Source organism: Capra hircus, chromosome 7, assembly GCF_001704415.2.
Source record: "Capra hircus breed San Clemente chromosome 7, ASM170441v1, whole genome shotgun sequence".
Classification (NCBI taxonomy): Eukaryota; Metazoa; Chordata; class Mammalia; order Artiodactyla; family Bovidae; genus Capra; species Capra hircus.
Genome location: NC_030814.1, coordinates 21,952,295 through 21,966,633, shown reverse-complemented (window position 1 = coordinate 21,966,633; position 14,339 = coordinate 21,952,295). Strand labels below are relative to the sequence as shown.

Below are 14,339 nucleotides of genomic sequence, written 5' to 3'. Positions count from 1 at the left end.
AGTTGGGAAGATCCCCTGGAGGAGGGCATAGCAACCCACTCCAGTATTCCTGCCTGGAGAATCCCAGCATCCCATGGACAGAAGAGCCTGGTGGGCTACAATCCACAGGGTCACAAAGAGTCAGACACGATTTAACATGCACACACGCATGCTAAAGAAAACCCACAGTGAGAGAATGGGTGAAATGAAGTGACCTTCTCAGACAGCTTAACGTTATAGTTTATACCCCATACCTCTTATACTAGTACAACTACTGTTACCTAAACTCGTTTGCTAAATGGCAATGACCAAGAAGCCAGAGAGAACTGGGTTGGGGGGTGGGGGGGAGGGAATTGGAAGCTGTGAGTCCTCTCTTTGTGGGAGAGAGCCTTTAAGTTTTTGTTTTTTGGTATTTGCACTTAGAAGAGGAACTTAAGATGAACCTCTGTTGTCGAATGAGAACTAGGTTGAACCTCCCAGTTTTGTCTCTTACCATAAGCCCTCAAAAGTCCTCCTATACAGGATTGGTCCTGGACACAGCTCTTACTGGGAAGGAAAAGGTGAGGACAGGCCTCCTCTTCTCTGTGCTCTGTAGTTTTAATTGAGCCTCAGGTGAATTTCCTTAGAAGTCAATGGCGGCTCCATGTCCCAGAAGGGACAGGGGAAGTGTGTGAAACGAGAGGTGGGACTATTATTCCCAGAACTCTTCTGTCTTCTTTTTAGGCCCTGGTCAAGGATAGAGCTGTTTGTTGTAATAAAATATACAGTAGCAGGAAGTTGAAATGGAGGTTATACTAAAAAAAAAACACAAAAAACCCACAAAACAACAGCAAAATGCTAATTTTAGCTCCATTCAAAACCCAGAGAAGAAAAAAAAAATCAATGTTTACAAAATTAAGATTAATGGGCTGCCCAAATTCAACTCATTAGTTAGCAACACTACAACGTAGTGATGAAGTTTGTGCTGGTCGGACTTATAGGGAATTAAAACTATATAATTGGGAATTCCTGTCCCTTTGCATTTAGCTTAATGATTATGGACTTTTCTACTGGAAGAACCAGTAGGCAATGAGTGGGTCTAAAAATCCCTACCTAAGAATTTACCCACTTCACTTGACATAGAGGGGGGTCTTGTCAGAATATATTGAGTGCTGAAGATCATGGTTATTATAGCTTAAAAGCTTTTACAGATATTGATCCAGACACTAGAGTGTTCCTCCTTGTGTAGATAAAATACTCCTGGAGACTTCAAGGAAGTGCGCCTGGAAAAGGGAGACGAATATGGAGACTTTTCTTTTTGACAAATATGGAGCTCTTTTCCTCCCACTGGGAAGTAATGCATTGAGATTAGGGCTGTGGAAGTTCTCAGGGTGGATTTGGACTGGTCTGGTGTGATTGTGTATAAAGGTCTTGCCTTATTCGACATCTCCGTGCAGGAGGTGGGCATATGGCAGGTCGGCCTGGGGGGATAATTGGAGAACTGAATGAGAGGACAGAGCGTGTTGATAATGCTCAGCTGAGATAACACATGCAGAAATCCCTAGCTTAGTGTCTGGCACAAAATAAGGACTAAAATGTTCATTTGCTGTTTCTATTGTTGTGGTCATATTTATTCATTTTAGTCCAGCTTTTAGAGTTGCTTTCTTGTCTTACCAAGAAATCGCAAATTAACCTTCTGACTGGTGATCAATGTATCAGGGAAATATTTTGTTTCATGTGGATCTTTGTTTCATGCAGAACTAGCAATGGCCTGCAAAATCTCATGATGTTAGAAAAGAGTGGTAAACATGTATCTTTAAAAATTCCCTCTTAGATCCTATGACATGTAAATTTGGGGTCCCTGAGTCTGATTTCTCCACCTTATATCTGTACAGAAGTTAGCAGTTGGTCTTCAAAAGGGCAAAGGGGAGCACACATCCCTTCATAGAATCTTTGCAGATGGAAGGCCTTAGAAATCCTCTGGCTTCATGTTCATGAGAAGAAACGATGCTTCCCGGTCACAAAAACCGGCAAACAGCCAAGAAGGGATTACAGGCTAGCTCTTGATTTCTGGGCCAGTATCCTCTTTTCTCATTAGAAGATCAGAGATTTTTGTTTCTTGTCTAAGTTTTCTGAATAGCCTTCTCAGGTAATGTAAATTGTATGCTGGATCAAACATAAGTCATGCCGAAAGGAAAGCTTCCCTCACAGGAGAGAGGTCAACGGGATTGAGTGCATTTTTATTGCAGCCTTTCCAAGCCCACTTGCCATCTCAGCCTTGCCCAGGAGGACAGACAGCGGGGCATGGCTAAGGCATCTATAGCTGGTCCCTCTGGGGGCTGCCCTGTAAGCACAGGTGTGGTTTTCCTTACACAGTTACTGGGAGACGGTGCTGAGTGGCAGCCACATTCCCTTGAGGGTTGACAGAGATGGGAGAGGGCAACTTAAGATACTGGGGAGCAAAATGTGAATTCTGGCAATATTTTTCCCTTTCTTTCCCTGTTGCTGTCTGCCCTTGCTTCTGAGGATGCTACATTCAGGAAGATTATTCCCTACGCTTACCCCCTCCGTGTATGTTTGCACTTGTGTGGGGAGGAGACAGTGATGCTGCTTTCATGAAAATCCTGTGTGTTTTAAGCAGAGATTGGAGGATTTAGCTGGGAGAAGTGAAGAATACATACATGGAAAAATAAATAAGAACTAGAGCTAAAAATAACTTCAGGTTGTTAATCATTATAAAGCTGATTAATTTAAAAGAAGTTAAAAGAGCAGATAGGATCCTGAATAGCTACAGCATCACAGAATATTTGAGACCACAGTTTCTAGTCACTGGATGTTACCAGAAGAGTTAATTAGCCCAAACTGTGGCTGCTGGTAGCTTTAGCTGTCTTCAACTTGAAGTTTATTATTTTTTTTAATAAGTTAAAGCTAATTAGAATACACCTGGGATTCATGGCGAAAGCCGATAGAGTTTCCCCCAGGGGATTTATATATATATATATATATATATATATATGTGTGTGTGTGTGTGTGTGTGTGTGTGTGTGTGTATGTAATTTTAAAAAGGGAAAGTGTCAGAGGAAAAATATAATCTTTAGATTCAGAAAAAAATAGCATTACTATTTCAACTCAGCAGACCACAAGGCCAAACAAGCTTTGGCTGGAATTGAATGCTGTGTGCTTCTGTTCAGAGGAGAGGATGCTTCCCAGATGTGTCTGGGGGACTACCTGCCTCACTCTTATTTATCATCAGCTCGAACACAGGATGTGGTGTTGCTGGCTGGTAATCTGGAAATGGCCTGTTTATTTTTACAGATCTGTAGAAGAGATTCAATAGTTGTAAAGGATGGGAGGGTGTGAAGCAGCTTGGAACTCACAACAAAGAAAACCAGGAGGGAAAAAATTAGATAAAACAACTTGCGACCACGGGATCTTTTCCTTGTGTCTATTGGACAGCAATGCCAAATGGATTTTCTGGTTTCAAAGAAAAGCCAGTTCTTCCTCCCCACTCTGTAGCCTGTGGTCTTAGAACATCCAGAGGCCATTAAAAAAATAAAATAAAAAACCTTGGTGTTCTTTCAGATCCTATAAGACTGATTCCTTTGTGAGTTTCATAAAAGAGAAGAAACTCCCCCCAGAGCTGCATAGGATGGTGGTTCTCTGTTTCTCCCAGGCTTTTCTGGAATCCCTCAGATTAAAGCTCAAGAAAAGGCTGGAGAAAGAGGATTCTCCAGCGCACAGCAGGGACCATGTTGCTGCTCAGTTCGTGATTCCACTGAAAAGTTATGCCTGAGGTGAGTCTGGGTTCTCCCTGAGACCGCCTGTCTGCTTTCTGGAACATGTGACAGCTGATTTCCAGTTAAGTTCTCTGGAGGACCGAAGCTTGTTTGCTGAAACTCAGTGCTCTCTAATAGAGTCAGGGGTGGAGGAAATCTGGGAGAAATATTTTATATTTTTCCCATCTTTAGGAAACAAACTAATAAGCTCCAATGCCCAATACCCAGAGGAGGATCATGTGGTGGGCATGTGGTGGTGGTTTAGTCACTAAATCATGACAGACTCATTTTGACCCAAATGGACTATAGTGGGCCAGGCTCCTTTGTCCATGGAGTTCTCCAGGCAGTAACACTGGAGAGACTTTTTGACCCAATGGACTGTAACTGGCCAGGCTCCTCTGCCCATGGAGTTCTCCAGGCAAGAATACTGGAGTGGGTTGCCATGTCCTTCGGCAGGGGATCTTTCCCACCCAGGGATCGAACCCGTGTCTCCTGCATTGTGGGTGGTCTCTTTACCGACTGAGCCACCAGGGAAAGTGATGTTGGCATAGAACGCTGGGATTTGGGCGCTTGAGAATGATAGCTGGAGTCAGAACTTGGGTCTCTTGGCTTCTCATCATGCTTTTCCACCAATGAGGTGCCACGTGGCCTCCCGCAGTGGAGGACCCTGCACTACTGTGGAAAAGTGCTGCCTTGGGTGAGCACGGTGGATTTGGATATACTAGACTTTTCCCAGGTTGCGGGGGTGGGCAGTTAGGGGAAGGCAGGGTGTATTTATCAACTGGGTCTTTTGCGAAGCATGTGTTGTTCCCTGGCTGGGGGAGTGTTTGGGTAGAGGGACCACCCAGGCTGCCCACCCCCATCCCGGTGACCACTGGGGAGAAGGGGCTGGCTTTGAAGTTCAGTGATGGGAGTATCTGGGCTATTTTGGGTTTGGCCTGAGGTAATTCACACAGTGTGTAACCCCTCCCCCCAGTATTTGCATATAGGAGACCTCAGCCTCCATTGACTATGTTAAAAAAATTAAAAAAAAAAATCGCCAATCACAGAAAATAACCTGCATCCTGGGTGTGCCACCGTCTTAATTTTTTTCTTGCCCCCCACTGAGGTGCTGGTGGCTGAGGGCAGGGGCTTTGTAATTGTTTGTGAACATTAGACCTCTGCACCAACTGAAGGAGAGCGTTTATTTCCCATTCAGTCTCCCCAGGAAATGCTGGCTGTTCTTCACAGGATACCAGCCATGTGAAGCTTTCTAAATTTTCTGGAAGTGGCAATCCTAATTTGTCAGGAAATTTGCCTCAAAGTGTAGCAGACCAACAGCCTGTGGACCTGCAGCAATTTGAATGTAATTGACCGAACCAGGGTCCCACCGCTTGCGAGCCTTGTGACCTTGGGAAAATCCTAACCTCCCGGCCTCAGTTCCCTTATCTGTAAAATGGGGCTAATGCTGCCTACCTCAGTGTCTTGTGAGAATTAAGTGACACACTGTGGTAAGGCTGTAAGCCTAGTGCCTGGCTTACAGGACTGATGGGGAAACGCTGATTCTTCCTACTTGTTAGGTAGGTGGCTTCATTATTATATTAAGCCTTTTTGTGAGAGTGGCTCTTAATATGTGGAAGTCATTGAAAGTCCAGCCAAGCTTAAGACCAACCAAAGGGATATGGTTTGGCTCCATTAGCTAAGCTCTGAGCCAAGCCGTCCAAAAGGATTGAACACACATTAGGAGAAAAAAATATATTAAGTGATGAGGTGGGTGTGACTGAGAACCATGAAGAATCAGTGCCACAATATTATTACTGGTTTGGCTCTTCCTCATTTGTAAACACTGAGCCTGGTTTGAGTGGTTCAATTTCAGCCTCATTGACAGGTTCTGCATTTTATTTTTAAAATCTTGGGCATATTAGGGAAAAGATGCACATGTCCTGTGCTCTATTTTTGTCACTCTGCACTATGCTCATGCATTCTCTGTGTGTCTTTGTCCCGTATTTTATGAATCAGCTCCAGGCTTTTGATCTAATAAGCATTGTGTTTTTCAAATCAAATACAGCTTGAGATGGAATTAGACGACAAATAATGAAGTGGCTTTATCACAAAGTCTTGGGAACTCAGAGAATGGAAGCTTTGCCCTGTTCTTTCTTTCCCCTGGATCCGCTCCATGAGGTTAGTGGGCGACCAGGAGCAAGGCTGTCCACTGCACTGACTGGGGATCTTTGAGAAAGCACAATATTCTGCTGAGAGAAATCTCCAAACATCCTTTAAGGAAGAAGCATTGTGACTGTGTTATTCTAGGGCTGTCTTCTTTGGGTCAGTAATTAGGAAAAAGAGACACAGCAATGATCCTGACTTTGCAGAAAACTGAGACAGTGTTTCTGACCATTGAAGAAATCTAACAAGGTGGAGAGGGACAAAAACGAAGACCAGGTATCACACTGAGAAATTTGAAAAAAAAAAAAAAAAATTGAGTGTTTTTCTAGAATATTTCTTTTTCATGCCTATAGTCAATTTTCTCTAGTTTATAGTGCTTATCTTTTGCTTTCCAAAGGGTTTAATACCTTATATCTGTGAATAGATTTTTGCGGGGGCAGTTTCTTTTTATGTTTGTGTTTGTTTAGTGTCTATGATCCATGCCTGGGCCTTTATTGAATTCTATAACAGATTACTGGGTAAGAGAAATTTTTGACTGATTGCAAACAAATACTCTCTGGATTATTGTGGGGGTTTTTCCAGACCCCTCTGTCCTTGAATTCTAAACACACTAGAACATCTTTCAGAGGTTCACAATTCTGTATTTTAGATCCCTCTACTCATGCTTCTCAACATGCTTTAAAATTACTTTTTTACAAGCAGAAAGCTTGTCTGACTGTTCTTCTCCTCTCATAAGATTCACAACTTTCTTCAAATCTTTTGTTTTTATTTTTAGAGGTGATTTAACATATCATATAACTTGTAAGTATCAGGCCAACTCATCCGTCTTGTTTCAGTTTAGAAAAATGTTAGCACCAAGTTCCCTTGCTGCCAAAGCATAGATTTCATGCTGTTCCATAGTCGTTCCTAGCAAGGGGAGAATATGCGCTCAATTGCCAACACTCCACCGGGACTCTTGACAAAGGAATTTTATTATACCCACTTCTAGTTGGATGCAATGAAGCTTTTGCCAGGAGCAAGGCAGTGGCTACTGCTCATGCTCCAGAATTGCTGTGTGGTCAGGTCAGGACTTTTTTTCTTAATACTTGCTGGTTCAGACTTTCTTGTGGGTTTGTGTGTGGGAGGCAAGGCAGGTACCGTGTGTCAAGGAAAGGCCCTCTCCTTCTTGTGTAGGGAAATTACTGCCACATGAAGGCAGGGCAGGAAGCCAGGGGCTTCCCCAGAGCCTTTGACATCGAATAATTTGCCCCCTCTCCTATGTGAAATAACGCCTGTGCTAGAGCAAGAGAGTTGTACTCCTGGAATGCCAGCTCCCCACTGCCCTTTAGAGCTTACAAGTTCAAGTCAGGCATCTATAGATGCTGCATTAAGGCATGTATTGTAACCAGATTGCCTGAAGAAACGGAAACAGTAAAATGAATGTTTAACTTGCCTGTGCATGAGAGGTTACTGGTTTAAGTTAGCAGTGAATGTGCCATCAAATCTAGTCAGCCTAGGAGTGAATGTTCCATAAAATCTAGTCATCCTTTCTTGGGCATAGAGAATCGTCTAGTAGGAATTGTAACTAGTGCTATTAATTCCATGTGAATTGCATGTTCCTGTCAAAACTGAGAAGAACCCAGTTTTACTGTTAGTGTCTTTCAGGGGATGGTAAAAGTCCAAATTCCTTTCAGAAATACACCCATACATGTGGTAAAGACTGACCAGATCAAAGATCTTCGACTCGAGTTTTAGAGGACTAGCCATGTTAAATACAGGCTTAATACCTGCAAGGAGAATAAACACAGAGATAATTATACACAATAATTATAGCTGAGGGTTACATTTTACCGAATAGCTAGTTAATAAACTCAGCAGTTAAACTGGATCAAACTCACCAACTATTTATATGTGAAAATAATCACATATTTGAAAATAATCCCTCCTGGTAGGAAAATCGAAACTTTTAGTTTGGGGATTTAAGAATCACGTGCCAGATATGAACAGTATCTCCTTAGCAAAGAAATCAGATAGTTCTTACTGTCACTGTGACCAGTGCTTCCAGCCTTAGGTGATTTGGTTTTTAAAAGATAGAGTGCTAATAATCAGACATACTCTGCTTCACTAGAAGAATCTTGAAATTAAGGGGGAGCTGTGTAGAAGGATTTCTGCTGCTCATAGAGAATAATTTCCTCTGCCTTTGCATTATTCATTTCATGTAAATTTTGATAAAGTTCATCACTGTGATTATTATTTCATTTACCACATTTTATGTGTTTATAGCACAATTTCCACAGTAGGATCTTTTTCTTTGTCCATATTAGCATACATGTGTGTATTCCTGATGGGAAGAGGTGACTTTTATGAAGTAGGCAATTGACACATATCACCATAGCTCAGTGCCTTCAGAACTTAACAGCAATTACGACCATCCTTGCCCATGATGTCTAGAAGTGGGCTTTTTAGGACACTGTATATACCACAGAATTATGCGCCTGCATCAGTAAATACCTACTGCATATACCAGGCAGTGTACAGATGATTTTCTATGCTCACAACTACCCTGGGACTTGGGAATAATAATCCCCAGTTTTACGGCTGAGATTCTTAGATTCGTTGCTTTCCTCAAAGGTACACAACTAGTATAATGGAAGAGCCAGGATTCTCAATCGGGTGTCTCTGATTGTAGAACCCATGTTCTTTCTACATCACATTCACTGCTGGGAATTCCTCCTCCTTGAAAGAAGTCCTGGGTTTAGACCAAAACGAGGCTATGTTGGCATGTGTTGGGCTGTAACCCACAGGCCTGCACGCCCTGTACTTGCCCAGCCTCGAGACCAAAGGAAGAGCCCAGAAACAGTGACAGAGAAGTCAGTGGTTTATTGGATAGGGGTCTTACACATCTGAAACAGATGGGTCTTAAAGCAACACCCCCTCCGTGTATGGCAGGCAGCAGGCAGCAGGCAGGACATGATAGCAATCTTCACTACTCAAGGAATGAGGAGGCTACCATTTGTAGGAGGAATTGACATCATCAGGTTGGCTCACCAGTTACCAGGAAAACCAGCAGCTGGGGCACATTTCTCATAGCTCCTCAGATTAATGACCATCATGAGGGTAGATGTTTCCCTTTAAGAAACTAGCAGGTGAAGCCGTTCTGGCCTAAGGATTAGAACAAGTACTTGCTGGGGCAGGCTGTAGGTGAAGCAAGGTCTGGTTGACCAGGGGCATGTACAGAGAACAAGAGAACAGCCATCTTGAATGGCCTGACCATACAGCCTGACTCTCAAGTATCCTGAGACTGCTCCATGAGCACCTTTGGACCTTCCACAGGTGATTTGGCTTTACAGATCCATATAGCTTCAGCACTAGAAAGAGGCTTTGAGGTCAGCTGCCCCAATTCCTAAGGGGTCATCTAGCCTGTGCCTGGAAGTGTAAGTTCTGTTGAGACAGTGAGTCTTCCTTCTTAGGACAGCGCAACTTAGAGTAAGTTTTTAATATTCAGCCAGACTCCATCTCATGACACTTCCATACAGAATAAGCCTAACACAGCTTCTGCTTAGCAGAGATATTTAAAGGGGATTTCAAATTTCTTTTACTTTTTTTTTCCTAAGCAGTCCCAGTGCTTTTAGCTGAGCTCTATAGGATATGGTTGTATTTCCCTTATGAAGCTATAGTCTCTTCCCTGAATGCTGTGCAGTCTTACAAGGTAGCATTAAGATCTAAGCACAACACATCCAGGACTAATTCAACAGTCCAGACTACAGTGGGACTGCCGCCTAGGATTATAGAGACTGTACTTCTAAGATTACATTTGGCAGCCACATGAAGCCTTGTGATTTTAATTCTAGCTGAGCCCCCTTCACACGCTCCCTTCACCTCAACAAATGCAGGTCTCAGTTTCCAGCCAAACTCAAGAATTCTGAAATCTTGTCATAGTTTCAGGAAAGAACCCTCAGGGAAGAGAGTCAAAGTGTTCATCTTTGTTTCCAGGAAGACAGGCAGGGAGATGGAGGGGCAGTTCTTAGCAGAGCAGGTGTTTTTCCCTACTATGGCACTCCACGTGTGTGCCTGAGTCTCAGTGGGAATAAGGTGTGGAGTGACTGGTCAGAAGTAAATGAATAGAAATTGTACTCCCCCTGCCAAATGTGTGTGAAATATTAAGAGACAGAAGGCAGTGCTACTCCTATAGACCCAGATACCAACACAAGGGTTAGTGATTTTGCTCATCTGTTAGTTCTTACAGTACCCTGGAACATCATTCATCATAGCCAGGGTGAATTTGCTGTACACAGGAGTGATCCTTCTCGTCTGCCATGTCCATGGGTGTGTGAGAAATCTACATTGGAGCCGAAAGAATTGTATCTTCTCAGTCCATATTCAGAAGGTAGGGAATATATTGCATCCTTTGGGACATATGCGTGGATATCATTAGCATGACAGTGGATTTACTATTCCTTTTGTGAAAATGTTAGATGATACAGAATAATTTTCAAAGTGTAAGCTGAATACACAAATAGCACATTATGCTCCATTTCAATTAGTAGAGTATGTATAAAATCTGTATGGAAATATAATCAGATATTTATTTGTTGCACTCATTTTAGAAATTCATAATAGACAGCTGTAGGGTATTCAGTACTCTCTGGATCAAATTTGAATTGGTGACCTAGTTGCAAAACCCCTTGTTCCATGTTCATCAAGCACATCATTGTATTTAAATTTCTAGCACATTCAAGGGTAAAACAAATCATAATTTTATTTTTTAAAGGATTGTTTTATTCTTTTATAATAGGATGCATTCTTCAACATTTTGAGAATAAATGGAAGAAAAAGACTTAAAAGTAAAGTATCTTAAAACATCTGAATCTGAGACATAAACAGTTTCACACCTATTTTTTAAACATGTATGTTATATATATAAACTTGATCTCTTCCAAGCTGCATTTAGAGATGAGATAGGAAAGTATGTAAGCACCTGTTTTGCACTGACAAATTTCAACCAGCATTTTATGTTGGGGGTAAAATAATTAGGCCCATTAAAAAACTGATATGTTTCGCTCCTGAAAAGTGTCTGAAATTTTTCATATCTGGACTTGCCAAAAATGCCCACATTTCCCACCACCTGAACATAAATCACACTCATACATTCTGTGTACAGGCACTCATACCCAGAAAATCCTGAAAGAGAACATTTTTGAAACATGTAGAACAAAGAAAGAGGAGTCTCCTTTAAATGCAAAGCTGTAATTTATTAAGCATCTTTAGAACTGATGTAAGGGGCTTCTCTCCTGTTGTTCTTCTCTTCTAGGTCTCTAAGTCCACGATGACAGGAAAATCTTCAGTGGTTCCAGAGACAAGCAGCCAGAAATCCTGCACATTTATTTCCTAGAAGGAAGTGAGCTGATGAGGAGAGTGATCCCTTCAGAGAGATCCTCTCTTTTAAAAATGGACTCCAAGTTAAGCCATATCCATTTCTGGGACCCTGATGTGGCTCTCAAAAGCGGATGTCACTTGCTTAATGTTAAGTGATTTCAAAAGCCTTAATCAGGGGAGAGTAAAGGTGGGGAGGAAGATGGTGAATAAATTGTGAGCACCTACCAAGTAATGGGACATGTCTTTAATTCTTAAGCATCATGTTCTATTTCACTTTGTTATTTCAACTTAAAAAAAGAAAAGAAAACTGTCTTTTTAAAAAAGATACATTTTTGCTATTAGTATTCTGTACTTAATATCTGAGTACAGATCCATCATTCATTAGGTCTATGGTAGGTCACAGCCTAATTTTACAAATTCAGAACCCTAAGTCAGATCAACTCAATTGCTCAAGGCAATGTATTTGCAAGTTAGAGTAAGCACTGAAAATTTTCTGTCCTTGGACTGGTGTAGTGGGCAGTGTTGCTTTTCTGGAAGAATTTGTTCATACCTTAGATTTAACACAGTTTTGTTTATAAGCTGAAAATATTTAACCAACATCTATTCATGTAAGATAAAGTGTAAATGTAAGCAGTGATCTAGAAAATTCAGGGCAAAATAGTTTAAATCACTTACATCTTCCTAGAGGTTCTGTTTTTGTTTTTAAATCTGAAAAAAAAAAAGTAGTTACTCGATAGCCTTAGCTCTAAAATATACCTGACAGGTTATTTTTATTTGTCTGTTTTTCAGAAATCATATCCATGTTTTTCACTCTCTATAGTCTTTAGCAAAATGAATCAAAGCCACTCTGTACCCAAAGCTAATACCAAAGTGTTGTCTTTTTTTTTTTTTTTTTAACATTGCAAGGCTTTACCTCAAGTGCTATGCCGTAAATTTACAGGGAAAGAAAAAATTTATTAAATTATAACCGAGAGGAGATGACTTTTTTTTTTTTTACATAGCAAACAAAAAATTCCTTCATGAAAGGCTATAAAACCCATATTATTTACCAAAGAGACCTTTCCTGTCTCCCAGGTAAACACTTACAGTGTGTAGACTTGTGTAAATACATATTTAGGAGTGGCTAAATATGGCGAGGTATTTTTAAAGGCATATTTACAAAGCTGAATACATATATTGGCGTTTTGGTATGTGTAAACTGTGTATGCTGCTCTGCTGTCCATTCAGAATCCTAGCAGGGCGCTGGGAGATACACCTTGGATACTGGGACTGAGTTTCAAAACATTCGTCTTTAATAAAAATTACTAAGGACAGGCCCTTAAATCATCTGAAAAGGGTGAAAATATTCAACTAATGGAGTGCAAGTCTTTCTCACCAGTGTGACTTGAGGAAAACTGTTTCAGAAATACAGACATCCTTCACGGAAGTAAATCTTTTTTTTTTTTTTTTTTAAATCTTTAATTCTTACATGCGTTCCCAAACATGAACCCCCCTCCCACCTCCCAGAAGTAAATCTTTCTGAACATTTTTGTGCAAAACACAACCATCATTTCACGTTCAGCTTAAAATATTAGCAAATATTCAAAGATACAGTCCAGATGATGAATGGATAGACTAGGAAATTTTAGTTAAGGCAGAAAAGGCCATTAAGACCTTTTAAAAATTACTTTAGAAACACATGGAAATTTAAGTGACAAAAACCTGTTGTTAATTCAATGGCAGGAAGCTCCCTGTGATAACGTACCAAAACTTGGTCTAGGGGATTCACGATGCCCATGAGCCGCTCGGTTTCTCGCGAATTTGTGCTCTATGAGGAAAAGAATGAGCCAGGAGCAGGCAGGTTGTAGATGCACGGAAGGACACTAACCGTGCCTCCACTGTCTGCTCTCAGAGGGAATAAGGATCCCATTTCTGTAAAAGCTCTTTCTAAGATGGAGAAGTTGAGAGTCTAAATAACTCTAGAGCTTGGGCTATCTCAGGGGCCTTTTGCTAAGAAGTCTAAACAATGCTTCTATTTCATTTCTAATGCAACATGCAGCTATTTCTAAATACTCTCAGTATCCTGCAATGGGATTATTGAAAATCTTATTATGGCAAACTATATGGGGGACAAAGACTGTTTATTCAGGGAAATCATTTCTCCAATAAAATTTGCACTGAGCTGTTTTTTTAACTTAAAAAAAATATACATCGTATGTACACATTTTTTCCCAAGGTACAAATACCACAGGTTTTGATTAAACATTCTGGGTTCTAAAACTTTACATTTCATTTTAATTTAAAATACTATCCCAGTGCTATAAGGTCTCTGGAATGTAGCAGCTTTTAATACAAGCGCTGACACAATTTTAGCTTTAACTCTATTCATATTACTTATACTAGTACTTTAGACATGGAAAACAAACTTCCCCAGCAAAAGACAACCCTCATTAAAAAAAAAAAAAAACAACTTTTTAAAGATATAAGCAGGCACAAACACCTTTGCTGTACAATTTTTATTTTATCCCATCTTTAATTTGATTCTGTGGCTAAGTATCTCATTTCCATGCAAACTTCCATTAGGAACACAAATTGCTGACCCCACATCTACTGACAGAAATGCCACAACATAAATTACGCCCAGAAAATGCCGCTTTGGGTGGGGGGCATGGAAGAGGGAACTAAGCTAGATAAAAAGCCACTGTGCTCCTGCCCAGCCTGCACCCTGTCCCGCTGACCACTGATAAAGTTTATCACAGGGCCACATACGGGCAGGCCGCGTAAAGAAGAGCTGTCTGTGGTAAAACGTGTAACAGCTAAACAGCTAATGGAACATTATTACTTTATTGGAAAGCAATATCTCTGGCTTTAGCAAGGGTCTGAATTGTTCTGTATGCAGAGGAGCTGAAATAAAAAGAGGTTGACGGAACCCTGAATGGTGGCAGTGAGCACCTCCTAGCCACTTCACCACTCTCTGCTCAGGAGGCTTAACTAGCTGAGGGGGTGAATGAGTTCCAGCAAAGTTAAATCCCATCTGAACCCACCTTCTTAAAAGAAGGCTGAGCTATAATGTGACTGGTCCCCTTGTAAAGATGCAGTCTTCTAACTTCTGGGTAACTGGTGGTG

At 41.1% G+C, this 14,339-nt stretch overlaps 1 long non-coding RNA gene across 2 annotated transcripts in view; it reads left to right on the top strand.

Annotated features, from left to right (window-relative positions):
* Positions 1-11,449, top strand: part of LOC108636338 — a 168,623-nt gene extending 157,174 nt beyond the window's left edge. Inside the window, exons 7-9 of one of the 2 annotated variants that reach the window (XR_001918274.1) lie at positions 3,632-3,752; positions 10,096-10,245; positions 11,170-11,449. This is a non-coding gene — a long non-coding RNA (uncharacterized LOC108636338). The remainder of the gene's footprint in view (positions 1-3,631; positions 3,753-10,095; positions 10,246-11,169) is intronic. The other variant, XR_001918275.1, reaches the window with a different exon arrangement.